The 20,904-nt window shown below is 34.8% G+C and overlaps 1 protein-coding gene across 1 annotated transcript in view; it reads right to left on the bottom strand.

Annotated features, from left to right (window-relative positions):
• LOC126754039 (dual specificity protein kinase splA) overlaps positions 1-20,904 on the bottom strand; it is a 588,793-nt gene that overhangs the window by 321,376 nt on the left and 246,513 nt on the right. The window lies entirely within an intron of this gene.

The raw sequence follows: 20,904 nt of genomic DNA, 5'->3' as shown, positions 1-20,904 counted from the left end.
TTAGAATCTCCATCATTGATTCTATGTCTGGTCAAATTTTCGTCAAATTCTACTTCCACAAAGTGGGTCAAAATGTCATTGAAAAAAATGGTGTATAACTTCATGTTCAAAAATTTCCTTCAATAAGTGTATAAGTTCATATGCGCTATTTTGCTTGAAATTGCTACTGCAAAGTTGTTAAAAGAATAATAGTGTATGCGCATTATACTCCATTTTAGCCTGTAGAAATAAATACAATTTATCAAAACTTTAACTCATAAAATAGCTTATAATAATATACACTATTGTTTGAGAAATAGTTTTATTCCGACCATTTCTATACTCCACATAAGCTGTTTTATTTTAAATACAAATTCGAAAGTTTTATCAGAAATTTGCAGGAGTAGTAGCCTATGCGATTTTTACGTTGTTTTGACTACATGAATGCCAAGGAAATATTGTAGTCATTTGAAATTTCAGCTTGCAAATTCATTTCGCAGAGAAAGTTTGTTCATTAAAAATATGGATTTTAAACATCTGAGTGAGTATCGTCTTTTATAAATTGTTAGTGAAGTAAGTGTGGTAAATATCAAAGGCTACACGAAACAACCAGTCGTTGTGGAAATTTCTCCAAAGACTGATGAGTTTGATTTCGCTGTGGGATTGCCGGACATAGAGATACCTCAAAAAGAGGTGTTCAACTTTTCGTTTACTGGCAAATACAATAAAGAGCTGCCAATTTGTAATCGAAAGCTGCATGATCTTCAAAATTTGTGCAAAAAGAGTGTAATTCCTCGTGGCTCGCAATCATTTTTTTTAACTTACGAGGTGGAAACAAGCGAAATTGTTTAGATGAGCCAGATGTAGCAGAGGAAGAGAATGAAGACGAATGAATTTCTAGTTATTTTTGATTTACGCAATGTATAACTTCATTTGTCATAATTTTTTGTTTATAATAACCCAAATTGGAAAGTAATGAATAAATGCCACTGAATTAACAAAACTATGAATTAATTACTGTTTTATAATGTTACAAATTGATATTTTTGATATCAAATATTTTAATAAAAATACCGTAAAATTATTGAATAAAACAGCGTATACCATACAAAATAAAATAGTGTATCAGATACATCATACGAATTCCTTAAAAAATAAAATGGCCTATATAGAGGACTTGCGCTTTGAATAACATAATTATGGTCTTAAAGGATGCGTAGAATAAAAAAACTTAGTAAATTTAAAGACAAGAAACGGTATAATGTACTCATCGAAAAATCCACTATGAAGAATTTTTATTTACTGCGATATTGAGGTTTTAATAGACATCTGATTTGACAAAAACTTTAAACTCGATTTTCTCAAAACCCCAAAAAAATTATACGCTATTGTTATATTGAGGGGACGATATGTTTGCGAGCAGCTGTTTTCTCGCATGAAATTTAACAAATCAAAAACCAGATCATCTTTATTAGATAGCCATCTTAAAGGCATTTTGCGCATAGCCACTTCTAAAACTCCAGCTCACATAGATGCGCTGTGCAAACAGAAAAAATTTCAGACATCTCATTAATTAGATTTTAAGAATAAGAATATCTTTATATGCTAAGGCCATAGTTACATTAATAATAATATATTAAGATTTATGTGATGTTGCTTATTATAAATAAATAAATATACCAAAACTGAAGGTAATTTTATTTTTTTTTTGGCCCGCTACGGTTATGAAAATGCTAAACCTGGCCCTTCACAAAATTATGTTGGACGGGCCTGTTCTAAAGTATTCCCAATCTGTACGTTTATTATACACGGCCGCAGTTTTGTCTTTAGAGATTGGGGAATGATCCGAGTTAAGGTCATAACCCTGATTAATCGACAAATAGTTCCGGGATATTTTGCCGACAATAAAAAAATCGATCAGGTCTGGAATCTTTTGATTATCTGATGGCCAATATGATGGTAAGTTTGTCGAGAATGCGTAACTTCCGGTTGACTGCAGTGCTTTATAGAGTTCTCTCCTCTTTGTAGTCGTAAGCCTTGAACCCCAGTGCGTGTTCTTTGCGTTGAAATCTCCACCCATTTTGAATCTATACCTGTGTCTGTTTATTAAGTGTTGGTACTCTTCAAATTGGATTTGATGCCTTGGAGGACTGTACACAGAGGTAAGTGAGAGTGAACTTTTAACTCCGTAAATATTCACTGTTGTAACTTGAAACCTATTAGTTGAAAGTTTTTATTTCTCAAAATGTTTAATCGTATTTTTAATTAATATTGCGCTTCCGCCACGGGCGCGATTGCTGGGATGAATTGTATGGTAAGTTTCATAGTTTTTAATTTTAAAATAGGTTTGTGACGTAAAATGTGTCTCCGATATCATACATACGTCAACATTTTCCGAGTTCAGTACAATTTCGATTTCATTCTTATGTTTGATTAACCCATTTGAGTTCTATAAAATAATTTTTATAGATTTTTGGTATTAAAAAGATATTTTTCAAGCTTGCATAAGCGATTTTGTAAGGAAGTGGTGAATTCGTCTTGTTTATTGAGTTTCTGTAAGATATGTGATAAAATTCCGTTATTATATATATTATTATTTGCTTTTAGAACTTGAGCAAAAGTAATTTTTTTTGATGTTTCAGCTGTAATTTTAGAATCTTCTTGCTGTTGATGTTCATTGTTTTTTGTTCTAAAGTCTACTGAACCTTTTGGGCTAGATCATCACCTTTTTTGTGGCCAATTGTGTTAGCTCCAATTTTCTGTAATTCTTTCACAACAAGGCACCCTCGATAGTTGGCTGGATGTGCTTCGCCACAGGTACAGCATTTTAGCTGCTGTTTTTCTGGTTTCGAACATTTAGATGTCTTATGCTTACCGGTGCACTTAACGAATCTTGGTTGTTTGCCACAATAGTTTTGTGTGTGGCCAAATGACTGGCAATGTTTGCATTGTGGTATCATCTTAGGCAGTTTTACCGGTTCAATAGAAACAATTGAGTTCAATATAGTTTTGGTTTCGTAAATCTTTTTTATGTTCTCTATGGTATCGAATATTACCAAAAACATGTCGAGGGAAGTTTTAGTTTTCCATTGAATACGATTGACAGCACTCAGCGCACTTAATCCTTGCTGTTTTAAGTCATTAATAATCGATTTCCGATCATAAGAATTGTGCAATTTTTTACAATAACTCTAATTGGCCGCGTTTGCTTATTTTCAAAGCTATATCAAGATATATTTCTACACGAAAGTGCTTTTGATATGCATCTCTAGTCCTCTATGGAGAAAGTATTTACTTTATATATTCCATTATTTAAAAGTTTAATGGTAAACTTGTTTTTTACTTCTGATTTTGAAAAAGCATATAGTTGCTGATAATTACTGCAGTTGGCACCTCCAGACACCATAATTGGTGGAGGCCCCGAACTATTTTTTGGGGTAAGTGGGTTTGATATGGCGTTATCTGCTTTTTCCTGAAGATCAGGAGAATACTCAGCTTTTCGTTTTTTAGCTGGTCTTTTTTTGTGGAATCCATTCCGTTTCTCTAGCTAGTTCTTCCTCGTCCGTGAGAATTCAACCTGATTTTCCAAATTCGGAATTTCTTTACCTCAGTGGACTTAAGCTTTATATTTTCGGCTTTTAAATTATTTACTTCCAGTGAGCGTTTTTTACACATTTCTTCCATTTCTAGCGTTTTTGTTAATTCTTCGATTGTGACATCGTTTTTGGAAGTTTTATTTAACTTACCCCCTCCTGGAGGTGGTGCCTTGATAATTGGTATAATTGTTTTTAAAATTTGCTTATAATTATATTCATATAAACAATTAAAAATATAAATAGAAAATCAACAATACTTGGCAACCCTATAACTCAGTTGCCTGGTAAATAATTATTGATCTAAATTTTTGGTATACTTTTAGGCTAAGGTAATATAAGTAATTTTTTGTGGCGCCAAAAAAGTCTCAAAAACAGCTGATGGTTTTCTCCTCTGTGTTCAATAAAAGTGATATCGGCGAAATGACAAACGTTCCAATCCAAATTAGTCAGTGGTTGTAAGTCGCTGCCATTGTAGAAACCAGAGATAAAGAATCCCCAACTCTCCTGTCATGTGTGAAATGTGAGAACCGCTCATCTACCGAACTTTGACAGTTGACTGGATTGGATAGGTTTTGACGTTTTGCAATTAGAATGACTGGAACGGCCAGATTGAAATTATACCAAAAATATATGTGAACGGAGGAATTTGTTACCGCCGTTCCAGATCGCTAATAAACATTTAAAAAAATGAAAATCAAAGAAAATGCGAAATTTAAATATATTTCATGAAACGTTTTGCAATTTGATGCATAGAATAATTAATTTTCAATTACAAATGATTAAAAACATTTTTTTATTGAGAACTAACAGGCTTAATTCACCTTATTAAAGGTTGGTACGCAGCTCTCAAGTAATTGCTCAAGAAAAAAAATACATTATTTCTCAAGTAATTTTGGCAGCTGGTTACGCATTGTGAATGATCTACATTAGAAGAGCAAGAGAGAATAAACAAAGAAAACAAACTTTGTGCGTAATATGTATGTGTGTATGTATATGGTAACATAAATATTTTCATTGAGATTTAAGAAATGTTGTTGATGATTGGTAGGTTTTATACAACATTTCAAAATGGAATATACTTCATAATAATGATTTCAACTAATTTAGGATGAATTTGACGATTACTTCGAATTTCCTTCAAGAAACAATTGTTGTGTTGATGTTTCTTCGCAAAACAAGGTTTGCCATATTCACATTTTACTGAAAAAAAGTATCAAAAATTGGTACTAGATTTCTTGAGAGCTGCGTACTAGCACAAGTAAGTTTGTCGCAGGAAAGTATCTTGACCGTTTCTTAACCGTTTTTTTATATGAAGATTTTACGTTTCTTGAGAGCTGCGTACTAAGCTTAAAGTAATAAATTGTATAGCATAACACGGCAACACACTCCTGCCTTTTTTAAGACATTTTTGGTCGTTTTAGTAGTAGAATATTTAGGAAACCCTAATGAAGTGCTTGGCCTTTTGCCCTGGGTGTCCCTCATTCCATGGGATTCTTAATGTAATTTCTGTCATTCTATAAGCTTTCGCCTGCGTATGTATGGGTGAAAATGAAAGGATTTGTTACTTGTAGGTTTCTACAATGGTTGCTGCTTTTGTACTCCAATGCACCTGAATACCGCGCTTTATTTTCTCCGGATTTATGAGCAGATTTTGTTAATTTTCTGCATTTTTCCACAATTACTCACTCTTTTAACAAGCAGAGTTGCCAGATCCATCTGAATATTGAATGACACTGTTTTAAAACTTTAATCCATATGGAGAAACAGTTACGTATATGTACTCATATTCGTTGTTGCAAAATAAAATGACAGTTCTCTGAACTGAGTGGCATGAACATGACATATGTATATAAGTACATAGAATTATACAAGTAAATATACATACGTACATATACACATTTTTCACTTGAAATAATCTAGTTAGACACATACAGTTTGATACCGTGTTCTCGCTACGATTGAGTTTAAGCAAACTTTTTAGAAATGAACGCATATTTGTTTTCGAACTAATTGGTTTATTTTGCTATTTTCTTATTTCGCAGATTTTTCTTTGCTTACAAAGTGGTCGAGTAATTGAATATATTAATACAAATTAGTCGATTTGTGGATTAAGACTTTTGACTTTGTGGTTCATCTAGCATTTTTCTGTGTTGACATTTATAATTGGCTTGTGCAAATAGTACTAAGCTTGGACTTTGCTAAAATAAATATAGAAATTAGCACTACTTTTTCACCTTTTTTCATTTGGCAATCATTCAGTCTCTTTAGCTAAATATAGTAAACTTGGCAAAAGTGGGTAAACTAATCTTTCTATTTGGCCATTTTACATACATACGTATGTAAGTTGAATGTTGCAATGAACGCTACAAAGTTCTTGTGTGGTATATTTGGTTTTCAGGAATATACAAGTACGAGTATGTATGTACATATATTCAAAGCTTGTACAAAAGTTCCATTTTTTTTAAAAGTAAAGGTGATAAACGATTATGTTTAGTTTCAGTAAAACACTTATTTCAATTTGCGTGTTGAGATATCCTGCCTAGTCTCCGATGTATGTATCACTTTTTAAAGTAAATGTAACCGACAGAAATTGGGATATTAGTGCTTAATGCTCGGATATTATATTCCGCATATGGAGATATAATTCAGGCACAATTCCGATTTCTTTGGCGCCGCGATTTCAAGGTACCGTTGAAAAGGGGAAGTCCTCTTGATTAAAAATATATAGGGTTATAGGTACCGCAAACGCTTAGTTTACGAGATATTCGACCTTAAAGTTCAAAAATTCCCCAAATTCGAACATTTCAACAAGCTATTTTACCACATTAAACACACTTTACTGACATTTTTCACTTCAAATTAATTAAATTAAACTAATCTTTTAAATAAATCCACATTTTACACTTTTAACAGCTCTTTTACCGAAGAAATCTTTATTTTAAAAATTACATTTTACACTCGCAGTGAAAACCATGTGTGTGCTAAAAATTAATACGAAATAGAGCGCTGCCATGTGATAAAAAGGAAATTCGCTGAAATTCCTTTTTTGCCAAAAATTCCTCTATCCATTCATATGGATATGTTCTTTATGTAATTTAATAAAGAAATAAGTAATATTATATAGTAATATTATAAAATAATATTATATATATTGTCACCTAATATACAAAACAACGTATTATCAAAAATAAATGGAAGGCGCTGACAGATATAATAACCAAAATTTAACTAGTTTATAATGAAAACTCAAATTTTGCTTCAATATCAGTGCAAGATAACAAAAAAATATAACCACTTTATAATGAAACTAAATATATTTTTTTTATTTTAACGCAGAAAGGAGTACTATGCGAAAGTACTTCAGTCACATAAATTACATATTACACATATACATGTATAGAAAGTATTTTTTCTTATAGTTAATATAGAAAAAGAATCACGCGAAAAAGCAAACAAAGAAAAATTGTTAAAAATCCTACATATTTACTGTTTAAGATGTGGCAAGGCTCGTTTTCCTCATAATTTTAAACAATCTAACCTTTTGAACGATGAGTGTGCTAAGTGATTTTTAAATTAATAAATTTAGGTAAAATATAGCAAAATAAAAGTGAAATGTGAACGTATTTCAATGTTTAGAGTGTATATTTAAATATACAGAGTGAAAAACGTGAAAAAATTTAGTGAAACATAGAGAAATACCATGTGTTATTAATGCAAATTTTTGAACTTTTAATCGTGAATATTTTAAAAAACAAAAGTTATTTTTATATTATTTTTGGATATTTCTTCTCTGGAGAAGCTCCCCTATCCACACATACCCCATTTATACGGAAATTTAGTTTTTTTTACCCCTCCGCCAAAGTAATCAGAATCATGCCATAATTCATATCTCAGTTTGGGAATATAGGCCCTTAGAAAAAATACATATCAATTTCGATAACATTTTGGATTGGAATTACCATACTACTTATAGCTTAGTTTTTTTGGCTAATTCCCAAGATGAAAGGAATTCCACTTGCAAATTCCTTTTTGAAGCTTGAAAAAGACCTTCTATAGTTAAGTCTCTAGTGTCCACAAAGCGTCTTCACAATCTGCTGAGACATTAAATTTCTGTTCACTTGGATGGTCTTGTTCTCGAAAGTCCTAGAACCTTGTTTATTATGTAGTTCAATTACTTTGTTGATGATTGATCTATTTTGTCTATTGCAAAAACAAATAACTAAAAAGGAATAGGCAGGAAGTGGACGTCGCTGTAGTCTCATATAGCTATAAAAATACATCCCGTAGTCTGAATATAGGCGGGTGGTGACCCTCTAAATTAAAACTTAGAAATATTCAATTTTACGATAAGATTAACTACACGTACATCAATTTGACAATCGAATCACATCAACCATCAGTTGATAACTGGAAATACTATATATGTACAAGTATATTAAAATGGTCAGGATGAACATGTGAAATGAAGAGTCCTAAAGCTCTTATTTATGGACCACTTGAGTATTTTAACCAAATCTGCGATACTAAATTTATCTGCTATATCAAAGTATTGTCAAATACCAAAACAAGTGCGATTACTCTTCAAAGAATAACTTCAGATTTGTGTGTATAATTGACATACATATTGGCATATTTCACTAAAATATGGATGAGTTGAAAGACTGTAATGAAAGAACGTTTCAACCAAGTAGGTTAAGTCGAAAGTTATGGAAATTTTTTCACATTTCGTACACCTATTATGTAACTATCCTCTTAATACGCAACACTTGTCATAATTATACTTGGTACAAATTTTGTAATACATTTCCACATAATATTGGAATTCATCCTTAAAAATTGCCAAACAAATCGTTAAGTACAGATTTTCTGAACTAATGCATATCAGTTTTATTTTATTTGCCTACTCGTTTATAAAATCCAGAGTACTGTAAGAATGTCCTTTTCAGGCTACAAATACCGCGATCCAATAACCGAATGAAAATTTATTTAAAAGTGCGCACATAAGTAAAACGAAAAGTTCGCTGAAAGTTTTACCTTTTACTCTATAAAGCGGTGTGAACTGTGTGTGTGAAAAAGCGTCAAGTGGTTTCCAATTTCAGTAATCAAATGCAGTATTCCTATCTTCGCACTGCAATGCACTTACAGTGGAGCGGGTTCGTCTGTTTGTATAAAAGTTCTTAAATGTGTATACTATATGTTACTGACTGACTCGGTAAAAGGATTAGAAGAAGAGAAAAACAGCACTTTGGTCAACAATGTAGTCTTAAAGATCAAAATTATGTAGGTTAATTTAGATTTCATATCAACTCCATCTAGTGGAAATCTTTAAAACATAAAATAAATGTGTGCAGAATGGTCTAATATATGAAACGGCTGGATGGAGTTGTGCTGACCAAGCAAATGCACTTCCTATCATAGTCGAGCAGTCTCCGGTTTACAAGCTGTTCGACGACTTCAAGAAAGCATTCAAGACGATAAAATGTGTAAAAAATCGGAATTAGCTACCCTTTCACCAAACACAATTAAGTACGTCAATGTGGCCCTTGATCTGCTCTTCTTCTCGTCAACTCAATAACCTAGTCGAACTGGCGTGCACTGTCGGACTTCACATATCAAGAACGGAGTCTCATTCCCAAAACACCCTGGCAGAATTGGAGTTTCGACGACTTTAATAGGTATGGGCAAGCTCGAAAAGATCAGAATAAAGCAGAAGTCGTGGCAGATCAAAACTACCTCGTGTAGGTCGGTTTTGGCCGAATTAGTCGATACCAACGCCAGGACTTAAGCAGGTAATGGAGGCTTTGAAGTAAATATATCAAAAGTAAAACTACCGATATGAACTTATATAAAATCTTAAAATCTCGCTCTGAAAATATTCTCTTAAATCAATATCTGAACAAAGTCCGACAAGCCACATTGATGCGGATTGACTTTCTGAACTGTATTTTTGTTACACAATGCAGTAAAAAAAACCACGATTGCGTACAGTAGCGCAATCGTGGATCACCCGTACATATCCTATTTATATGTAAACGTACATACCTATAAGCAAATATAAATATATTATAGACCTTGCATTCTGGAGCTATTGGAGTATGGACTTTTTGCGGTATCGAACGGACGCGAGCCAGCATGCTAGTATACTTGACTAACAGTGCGTGCAGGCATCTGCTTTTCCCTATATATACGGTAGTATGCACAGGTATTTGTATGCGTGGGAGTTTGCCCACACAAATGGCCGTACGAATAGTTGACTTTTCGCAGCATGAAATGTGTCCTCTGGCTTTTGTGATGTTTGCAAACATATGCCCACACATGCAAATTTATCTGGTTGTATATTTACAAGCGCATACTCGCAGGCTTGTATGGCATATACCAAACTACATACATACATACATAGCAACAACAAAAAGCAACAACTTTTTACGCGCTGCAAACGAATGCAAATGCTCAAAGAAACTTTTGCTGGATCTGGTCAACAGTTGCGTCGCTTTTCAGCCTTTGTGTATGCTACAACGCCCACATACCCAGCAGTATGTTAAACTGGTTCGGAACTAACACAGCACTCTCCCGTAAAAAGGTGGTTGCGTTATTCAATTTTATGCTTTGATCGTTTCTTCTTAAAATGTTGATGTTTTTCAAAACGATCTTTCTGCACTGGACTATATTCCATGTAATGCTCATTATTGGGTGGAAGTCCATGTTTCCAAGAAGAAGCACGAACTTCATTGTTGATCAACTCCAGCTAACATTTCGTGTTGAGTGAATGTTGATCGTTTGCTAAGCCGAATCAATCATAACATCGGCAATTTTACTGAATCAACTTGTGCGGGCCTTGAGATACAGTTTACTAATTGTTTGTTATTGACCTAATTTAGCGAGATAACGCCATAGCACCAGTTCTGATCCAGTCACCAAATCTTTATTGCCTCCCCGGACTGTCACTATTTTATACGCTGGGTTAACATCTGAAAAAAATCGTTCACGTATGTGAAAGTAGATGTGCTCATTTGACAGTGAATACTACACCAGTTTGTCTGATGCTCACTAAAAAGATTTTGGGATGTGTGTGTAATTCTGCACTGCGCCGAACTCTTCTCTTTTACTTTTGTCACTTCTATTTAAGGTTTTTAGTTGCAAAAGGACTTGCTGGTGTCCCTACATTGAGCTTTTTGATTTCAGTGTTACAATCTCACTTTTTTTATAGTAAAACTCTTTCTGCTTTTCTTGGTTTCCATTTGCACATATCGGATCATCACACACTACAGATATACAGGCATTGCTACGTAGACACTATGTAGCGCAATCAACAAGTTTGAAACTACTTCGCAACTAGTAACATTTTATAATTTTTCTTTCGATAAAAGAGATTGTAGTGTTTAGCTAGCAAATGTCGAACCAGACGATGACTGGTAGATCTTGGTTGAAAAAATACCAGTCAAATATTAATTTAGGATTAAAAAACCAAAACCTTTTTAATTTACATCTATGCCAAGCTACAAATTCCACATTACCAATACTATGTTCAGTATACCATCAAACATACAGAGTTTGTCCGGAAAGTAATAGGACTGATTTTCTTCCTCCGCAACTGTATTTCGGAGCGTGTGCGCATCGACTGGATTCGGGAGAGGGTGTTCCTAGCTAACGAACGAGCGGCTGGTTGTCTCCGAGCACCTGGAGAGTCAGGACAAACATTTTCGCGCGACGTGTTTCTGTGAGTGGCACAAGCCGAAAAGAGTTCGTTAGAGCAGATTGAACCGTGTGAAACTCGGTAAATCTGCAACAGTGACGTTTGATATGATCAAGCAGGCTTACCCAAATGTTGCTTTAGCAAGAAATGGTTTGTTTCGGTAGTACCGCGCCCCTTTGGAGGTCCGGGAAGAGCGCCCTTATGAAGACGGTGCTGGAAGACCTGCGACTTCGACAAACACCGACAATGTGACTCGTGTGCGCAAAATTTTGAACTCAGACCGTCGACTAAGTATTCGTTTAATTGCTCAGATGTTAAATTTATCTAAATCTATGGTTCATGGCATTCAAGAGACTCAAAGAAAGGGTAATTTTGAGACGACAGAGGAGATTTATGCAGCATGCACTTCGTCTGACTAGGCTTTTCCGGAGAATGCCTTCCGTGACGCCTTCAATGCTTGGAAATCGCGTTGGCAGCGCTGCATCAACGCAGAAGGAGCCTATTTTGAAAGTTTTTAAGAATTGTAACGATTGGTTCAATACATTTTTTTAAATCGACTCAGTCTTATTGCTTTCCGGACAAACCCTGTAGTAGGTAAGTCTATTAGCCCCTTTTTAGGTCTTTAAATTAAGCCTTATAGAGGACGTGATCAAAACAAATTTTCGAAAACCCATTTTAATAGCGGTTTGTGATCCGTGAGGTATCTTATTATGATCTTTTGGACCATTTGCACCATTTGCACCATTTTGTATACCTTTTCTCACCAGTTTGAAATTTCATTGCGTACATATGTATTACTATTTTTGGGGTGCTTTGGTAGTTACAGTTACAGCTTCTAACACGTTTTCTCGTAATTTAATATGAACTGAAAGGAGTAAGTAGATGCTGGTAGCCTTTGACACATTAGAAACTCAAACATACTGTTCATGCGAATTCTTACATATGTACATAGAAGGCACTTCGTTCCATTTGAGACAGCAAAAAAAACGTAAAAATAATTTCATGAACGGGAAACGTGATTTGGTGTAGAGGGCGTGGAGAAATCAAAGGCTTCCAAAAATATTAACGTTTATTCGAAGAAAACTTTTGGTCAGCAATCAAGCAGAATTGAAAATGCATTTGTTTGCTAATTTGACAAGTCGCGACACTATGTAGACAGATAATTTTAGGAAGGCGTGTTCGTTGCTCCCCTTTTACCCCTATCCTTTGAGAGCGATGAATGTTCAGTAATTCGATGTAAGTGATTAGAGAGGTAAAATTTCTCATTCTGAATGAACCGCCATAGCGGACAGAGGGAAGTGCACTTCAACGAATCCGGAAGAATAAGGGAAGAGAAGTGGAGGAATGGCGACCTAAAGCTGAACAAAATGCTAATACAATGGTGAAAATTTGAGAGAGACGAGGAAATCTTGAATGATAAATGTGTAAATATAAAGAATAGAAAAATGTTCCAAAAGTTACATATAGCATATTTAACACTAGGACGAAATCTTGAAAAAGCAGGCTTGGTAAATGTGGTATACATAATTTTTGAAATACCAACTTCTTCAACCTTTGTAAGAGGGACAACTATGAAATATATGTATAAAGAATATGATAAATCAGACTGTTCTCATCCACCCCTATTGAATGCCAAATAAGTCGCCTATGAAGAAGAAAAGGTGGGAAGACAACAACACAGCAGTCAGACCCATTATTGGTGCTAAAATCATTAGCACAGATGGTTGACTGGAAACTATATTCAAGGTGTTTATACTCTTAAGGCTTAGAATCGAAATTCACTAGGATCAAATATCGAAAAAGGATTGCGAGATATAGATCACCAAACTATTGAATACTGTTACATTACATCGAGGTACTGAGTTACCACTTGAAACTAGTTAAGGTTTTAGGCAAGGCGATAATGAAAGGAGTAGTGGATTTCAATTGGTCAGGTAAATATTTTAAAAGGTGATAGAGGTGATAGAGGTAAAAGGTTAATCCCAAACATGGCATTAAAAAATAAAAAGTACGAAAGTTACATGTTCGGTTGTAACAGAATATTTGATATTTCAGAACCGTGGAAATAGATTCAGATGTTGGCAAAACTATATATTAAACAGGTTACAAGTGTTCAGTCCGAGTGTAACCAAACATTTCATACTATTGCAACTTGCAAGAATCAAAGCATTGGAAATTTCTTCGGGTCCAAAGCTAAGGATATACCTTAAAGTCCAAAACGTAAACCAGAGGATCGAATCCCAAGGAATTTTATATTGGGTAGTCATAAAAGTATTTTGTCAATAGATGTCGTTGCAGTCGTATATCTATCTCCAGTGTCATACCATATAGTGTTGGAAAGCTGAGATTTTAAGCTTCATTTCACAAAAAAAAATTAAAACTTAAATTCGGGGAAGTTGAAAAAAAAGTTACAGCTGTTCAAAAATGAGTGAAAATAATGAAGAAGTTCGCTATATTTTGAAATTTTTTTATAAAAAAAGCGAAGAATGCCACGCAAGCCACCAATGAAATTTGTTAAGTTTACGGAGATGATGCTGTATCAGTTCTTAGACCACAACAATGTTTCGCTCGCTTCCGTTCTGGAAATTTCAAAATTTCGATTTACCTGATGAAAGTTTTACACTGATGGAATAATGTGTCGGAAAATGGCAAAAAGTGGACCACCAAACTGGTACATATTTGTTTATTTATTTATTAGTATAAATATGAAAAACATAAGTTTAAATTTGATTAGAAATTCGAAAAGACTTTTTCGACTAACCATATAACTTATACATACTATACACTGACTACTTTATTTGACATAAGGTTTGTTAGAATAACGAAAATAATTGTATCTACTACCATATGGGAATTGGTGTAATTAGTAGATCAACATATTTTTGGTATTAAACTATAGTATAGGTTCAGCTATTTTTGACATAAGTTTAAAGGTCTGATATTAGGTATAAAGATTTCATCTTTTTTACAAATATTACATTATAAAATGGCTCAGGTTCTCATCAAGGTTTCTAATATTATTTATATGGGGGCTAGATCAAGTTTTCGCCCAATTTTATCCACTTTATGCACAAGGATACCCTGTTATGGGTAAAACACGCTCCCATATTTTGATATCTACCGATAACCGAGATATTGGCCGATGTATACGGTATAAAGTCCCGGAAGTTCGAAAATATTTACGTCCGTTTTTATACTCTCGCAACAAAGTTGCTAAGGAGAGTATTATAGTTTTGTTCACATAACGGTTGTTTGTAAGTCCTAAAACTAAAAGAGTCAGATATAGGGTTATATATATCAAAGTGATCATGGTGCCAGTAGAGTTGAAACCCGGATGTCTGTCTGTCCGTCCGTGCAAGCTGTAACTTGAGTAAAAATTGAGATATCATGATGAAACTTGGTACACGTATTCCTTGGCTCCATAAGAAGGTTAAGTTCGAAGATGGGTAAAATCGGCCCACTGCCACGCCCACAAAATGGCGGAAACCGAAAACCTATAAAGTGTCATAACTAAGCCATAAACAAAGATATTAAAGTGAAATTTGGTACAAAAGATCGCATTAAGGAGGGGCATATGTGGACGTAATTTTTTTGGAAAAGTGAGCGTGGCCCCGCCCCCTACTAAGTTTTTTGTACATATCTCGGAAACTACTATAGCTATGGCAACCAAACTCTATAGAGTCGTTTCTTTCAGGCATTTCCATATACAGTTCAAAAATGGAAGAAATCGGATAATAACCACGCCCACCTCCCATACAAAGGTTATGTTGAAAATCACTAAAAGTGCGTTAACCGACTAACGAAAAACGTCAGAAACACTCAATTTTACGGAAGAAACGGCAGAAGGAAGCTGCACCTACGTTTTTTTGTTTTTATACTCTCGCAACAAAGTTGCTAAGGAGAGTATTATAATTTTGTTCACATAACGGTTGTTTGTAAGTCCTAAAACTAAAAGAGTCAGATATAGGGTTATATATACCAAAGTGATCAGGGCGACGAGTAGAGTCGAAATCCGGATGTCTGTCTGTCCGTCCGTCTGTCCGTCCGTCCGTGCAAGCTGTAACTTGAGTAAAAATTGAGATATCATGATGAAACTTGGTACACGTATTCCTTGGCTCCATAAGAAGGTTAAATTCGAAGATGGGCAAATCGGCCCACTGCCACGCCCACAAAATGGCGGAAACCGAAAACCGATAAAGTGTCATAACTAAGCCATAAATAAAGATATTAAAGTGAAATTTGGCACAAAGGATCGCATTAGGGAGGGACATATTTGGACGCAATTTTTTCGGAAAAGTGGGCGTGGCCCCGCCCCCTACTAAGTTTTTTGTACATATCTCGGAAACTATTATAGCTATGTCAACCAAACTCTACAGAGTCGTTTTCTTCAGGTATTTCCATATACAGTTCAAAAATGGAAGAAATCGGATAATAACCACGCCCACCTCCCATACAAAGGTTATATTCAAAATCACTAAAAGTGCGTTAACCGACTAACAAAAAACGTCAGAAACACTAAATTTTACGGAAGAAGTGGCAGAAGGAAGCTGCCCCCAGGCTTTTTTAAAAATTGAAAATGGGCGTGGCGCCGCCCACTTATGGACCAAGAAGCATATCTCAGGAGCTGCTAGACCGATTTCAATGAAATTCGGTATATAATGTTTTCTTAACACCCTGATGACATGTACGAAATATGGCTGAAATCGGTTCACAACCACGCCTTCTTCCAATATAAAGCTATTTTGAATTCCATCTGATGCCTTCTTTGTATAATACGAGTATATATAAATGACGTATAATGAAATCTCGATTATCACTTTACCATGCGAGAGTATAAAATGTTCGGTGACACCCGAACTTAGCCCTTCCTTACTTGTTTAAATTGAAAATGAGCGTGGCATCGCCCACTTATGGACCAAAAACCATATCTCAGGAACTACTAAACCGATTTCAATGAAATTCGGTATATAATATTTTCTTAACACCCTGATAACATGTACGAAATATGGGTGAAATCGGTTTACAACCACGCCTTCTTCCAATATAACGCTATTTTGAATTTCATCTGATGCCTTCTCTGTATAATACGAGTATATATAAATGACGTATAATGAAATCTCGATTATCACTTTATCATGCGAGAGTATAAAATGTTCGGTGACACCCGAACTTAGCCCTTCCTTACTTGTTTCAAAATTGTTTGCTCACAGGTTTGTCTATCTACTGTGTTAGCTACTTTTATACTAAATTTATGAATGGAAAATTTGGTATTTACTTCTATAACTGAAGTATAGCGGTAAATAATGATGTTTTAACGTTTACATAAATATTTTCTTTTTAGGGATCAAAGAAATAATTGTGTTTTAGTTTGATTTTTCGAGGTATTTACATGTGGCAGTTCGCATAAATTCAGATAGAGACATTTCATCACTTTGCATATTTTTTGGAGTAAAGTGTAAATTTAAATTTTTGTAGAGAAATACAGTAACTTGTAACCTTGATTCAACCATTTGCTAAAAAAGTGAAAAGACATTAGACTTTGATATACCATTTCTTGAAATTACCTAGAGCCCATAGCAAAAATATAAGTAATGACGTAAACACTAACAACAAAAAACAGATGGAAACTGATTTGGATTCAAACACTGTTGGCATGATAAACAAGTTAATAAAGAAGTCTCAATCACTAGAGCGTCAACAGGTGGAGGCAGAGTTTTTCCCTAATGATACCATCGAAATTGCAACAAAGTAGGACTCGTTACTTTATTGCCATTTGCTGGAAAATATGATGAGAGATAAATTAGAAGTTATGTGGCTTTGACTTAATTCTTCAGCAAAGAAATGCCCCAATTCGTTGTTCCAGGGAGGCAACGGAGTTTTTCCAATAAACAAACACACCATTTCTCGACTGGTTTGCTCGTACCCCTGACTACGTAAAACGCAAAAGCGCGATTAAAAAAGCGTGTACTGCAATACCGGTACGTACTTTAATTATTAAGTTTATTTTTGTATTTGAGTTTATACGAATTGTCAGCTCAAAACAGTAAGTTATTGGTTTTATTCCAAATATTTTTACTTTTACTATTATAAAATATTGATGAGTAATATTGAATTTGACTCAACCCAATCTCTGCGTTAATTGAAATTGCCACTAGTGTATGTACAAATAAAATATTCCCTGGGTTTCATTGAGGTACCTCACATACAATCACTAATCATATGGAGAAAATTCAACTGGATGTTCGAAAATTCTGATAGCTATATTAAGTTTTCTCCTAATGTTATCTATTTTAGGAACAAATATGTACTGTTATAACTCACATGTTGGCCAACATGTGCGGTATAAAGTCCCGGTAGTTCGAAAATCTTCATATTAGGTATTTGGGAGCTAACAGAAGTGTTGACATGCTTCAACCCATTTTTGGCACACATACACACAATTCTCAGGAAAACATTATCCATAAATTTCAATTATATATCTCACACCTTGTCCGATATTTACGGTAAAAAGTGTACTTGAGGTACTAGATTCCAAATTTTTGGTATCTAGTGGTTTGAACAGTTTTTGGTCATCAAGTGGCATACCACAAAGACCTTATTCTTGCAAATTTTTATCCCGATATACATACATATATATTGCTGCTTGATTTTTACACTGGAAAGTGAATGAATCAAATGAAATTTAAAAATGTGTTATATGGAAAGTAGGCGTGGTTGTAGTCCGATTGAAACAACATATCGCAAGAGTTTAAAAAGATTCTCTCCGAGTTTCAGTAAGGTTCCCTACATACCATTGTCTGCATATAATAGTAAACTTAACCGGACTTTTGAAAATTTTGGTATTAGTTATATGGGGGCTAGAACTAAATTTGACCTATATTTATTCTTTTTGAGCACAAAGATAAAGAGTAATTAGAAAGGCATCCTTGCGGGGAACTTTATATCGCATTTTTGTCTGATAGGTATAAGAGGACTAAGGGAGTTATCGAGCTAATTTAATCCATTTTTGACATATGGTCATACTATTATTATGCTATTCTAGCAAAGTTTTGGCCCGTTATAACGGGTGATCCAAGTAGAGGTACTTATTTCAATAATCTTTTTTTGTTTAGTATTGTTTGCCGTTTCATAGTGGAAAAACTTACACCTCAACAACGTTTATAAATCCTTCAACTTTATTACGAAAATTCATGTTCTGTAAATAATGTATTTCGGGTGCTTTGCTCGTGGTCAAAATAACTGGTCTACTGAGTGTACTATTCGCAACACCATCACCCATCTTGAGACCCAGCATTCCTTATTGAATAATATTCGACCGAATACATAGATCACGTCCAGCACGCATTGAAGAAAATATAGCATTCGTAGTTGAGAGTGCACACGAAGACTGTGGAGAGTCGATTCGGCGCTTTTATCTAATCTTAAATTGAAAGTGTACAAAACCCAACTTGTGCAAGAACTGAAGCCGCTTAAGCTTCCCAAGCGACATCGCTTCGCGCTATGGGCTTTCGAGCTAAATTTTGTTCAGCGATGAGGTCCATTTTTGGCTCAATGGGTATGTACAAAAGCAAAATTGCCGCATTTGAAACGAAGAGCAACCTGAAGAGACAATAGCTGCCATTTTATCCAGAAAAAACGACGGTTTGGTGTATTTAGTGGGCTGGTGGAACCATCGGTCCATATTTCTTCAACACTGATGCCGGTGAGAACATAATGGTCAATGGCAACTATTATCGCGCCATGATATGCTATTTGATGCCTAAAATTGCAGCCCTTTATCTCGGCGACATTTGGTTTCAACAAGACAGCGCAATTTTCCACACATCGGTGAGCAAATAAATTCACGTTGAGGGGCGGCCGATTGGCCACATAGATCGTGTGATATCACACCGTTAGACTTTTTTGGGTTATGTAAATTCTAAAGTCAATGCGGACAATCCCGAATCAGGCCTTAGAGCAAAACCTCACGCATGTCATTCCTCAGTTACCAGTCGAAATGCTCAAATGATTCTTGGAAAATTGAACTCAACGGATGGACGATCTGAGACGTAGCCGCGTTCAACATTTTACATAGATAATCTCCAGAAAATAAATGCTAAAGAATGTTCTTTTGAACGATAATAATCATTCCCTATTAAATTTGAAGTGTCTGTGTTCTTTCTTTAAAAAAGTAGGAAATCTCGAATTGCATGACCGCTTATTCGTTTGTGTTTGATTTGTATACTGGAAAGTGAAAGAATCAGATGAAATTCAAAATTCTTTTATATGGGAAATAGGCGTGGTTGTAGTTTGATTTGGGGATGGGGTTATCATCCAATTGCACCCATTTTCACACTGTCGGTAGGGGTGTTAAAAAGAATTGTCCTGAGCGAATTTGGTTATTATTATGTTATATTCTCTTAGACCTATTACGAGATGACTTGGAGAGGTTCTTTCTAAATTTAAAGAAACAAATAAAAAAAGCTTATCCCCGTTGCTAAAGAAGATACCATGTATAATAAGTGGTGAATGGATCTAACTCAGGTTTTTCTTCTCAACTGAATGTTACTGGACATTTACCAGTGTGCTTCTGATAGCGATCAGGTCAGAATTAAATATTTATATATTTTTAAGGCTAGTATGATTACTCAAGTACTGTTGAAGTTATCGAAAGTCAAGTGAACTTAAGTACACCCCCGTGGTTAAACCCGAATACGTAAGAGCTGGTCTGAGGTTTCGCATGTATTTCGTTTTTATCTCCACCTTCGTAACTTCTTTAACTCTACTAGCCTGCTCTTGTATGATAGAATTCCCGCAGGAATAATTTTCGTATGCCAAGCAAAGCATAAAATGACAAGCCAAGAGCGTTAATAAAACAATAAAAAAGGTGGTATCTTTGTGGGCGTGCTGCTGACAAAATAAGCGATAGTAACAACAAAACCTAGTAACTGTGACCACTAATTATGGTTAGACGTAGTCGGGAATAAAGAATGCGAAGCAAGCTACAAGTTTATTGGACAAGAAGTCGAGAACAACACAAAGAAGTACAACAAATTTAACAAAGCAAGCCGTGCAAAGCATAAGAATTGAAAGCAGTGAGCTGTGGCAGGTAGGAGAAGACAGTGTCTCGGCATGCTCATAAAGGAAATATTTGGCGACATTCTCCTTGTCATGGCCAGAGATGGAAGCAGTACGTTGGTGGTGTTCTTTTGTCAAGACCATTAATTATGGCTAGTTTGCACATTTAATTAACTAAACGACACCCGCTGAAGGCGTGTATTTCTGCTTGTTCCATGTTAACAGTATGTACATACAAATGAAGCTGAGCAATAGCTATGTAAATAAATACAAATGCAGCTAGTGATGAAAGTGTAAATTAATTTGCTAGAACTGGCATAGCTAGTACTTATCAGCTTAACTTTAATAGACTTACGCAAGTGTCAATATATAGGGTATTTTTTGGAGTTATTGGCTTTTCTAAAGTTCAAAGTAAACGCTAACGATACTTCACAATTCTGTCAGGAAAAAATGTGGAAAGGCTTCCAACAACGTTTAAAACTTTGGTAGCTTTTTTCTGAGGCTGCGTTTTTTGCTGTACACTTCAGTTTATAATTTTAGCATCAAGTCAATCTCCGCTTTGAGTTATATGCTTAGCTT

The sequence above is a fragment of the Bactrocera neohumeralis genome, chromosome 3 (genome assembly GCF_024586455.1).
Source record: "Bactrocera neohumeralis isolate Rockhampton chromosome 3, APGP_CSIRO_Bneo_wtdbg2-racon-allhic-juicebox.fasta_v2, whole genome shotgun sequence".
Taxonomy (NCBI): domain Eukaryota; kingdom Metazoa; phylum Arthropoda; class Insecta; order Diptera; family Tephritidae; genus Bactrocera; species Bactrocera neohumeralis.
This window is presented reverse-complemented; position numbering and strand designations above follow the sequence as displayed.